Below are 960 nucleotides of genomic sequence, written 5' to 3' on the forward strand. Positions count from 1 at the left end.
AAACCTATTAAATATAGTGCTTGAAGTACTAACTCAAGCAAAAAGACAAGAAAAATATTACATTACTAATAAAATTACATTACTAGACATGAGAAAACTCCTTTCAATTCATTGGTCAGAGTGTAAGAGACACCCAAAGAAATAGAGTTTACCGGCAACCAACAGATTGGGAAAAGATCTTTACCAATCCTACAACAGATAGAGGCCTTATATCCAAAATATACAAAGAACTCAAGAAGTTAGACCGCAGGGAGACAAATAACCCTATTAAAAAATGGGGTTCAGAGCTAAACAAAGAATTCACAGCTGAGGAATGCCGAATGGCTGAGAAACACCTAAAGAAATGTTCAATATGTTTAGTCATAAGGGAAATGCAAATCAAAACAACCCTGAGATTTCACCTCACACCAGTGAGAATGGCTAAGATCAAAAACTTAGGTGACAGCAGATGCTGGCGAGGATGGCGGAGAAAGAGGAACACTCCTCCATTGTTGGTGGAATTGCAGACTGGTACAACCATTCTGGAAATCAGTCTGGAGGTTCCTCAGAAAATTGGACATTGAACTGCCTGAGGATCCAGCTATACCTCTCTTGGGCATATACCCAAAAGATGCCCCAACATATAAAAAAGACACGTGCTCCACTATGTTCATCGCAGCCTTATTTATAATAGCCAGAAGCTGGAAAGAACCCAGATGCCCTTCAACAGAGGAATGGATACAGAAAATGTGGTATATCTACACAATGGAATATTACTCAGCTATCAAAAACAATGACTTTATGAAATTCGTAGGCAAATGGTTGGAACTGGAAAATATCATCCTGAGTGAGGTAACCCAATCACAGAAAAACACACATGGTATGCACCCACTGATAAGTGGCTATTAGCCCAAATGCTTGAATTACCCTAGATGCATAGAACAAATGAAACTCAAGACGGATGATCAAAATGTGAATGCT

This window comes from Rattus norvegicus, chromosome 4, assembly GCF_036323735.1.
Source record: "Rattus norvegicus strain BN/NHsdMcwi chromosome 4, GRCr8, whole genome shotgun sequence".
NCBI classification, from domain to species: domain Eukaryota; kingdom Metazoa; phylum Chordata; class Mammalia; order Rodentia; family Muridae; genus Rattus; species Rattus norvegicus.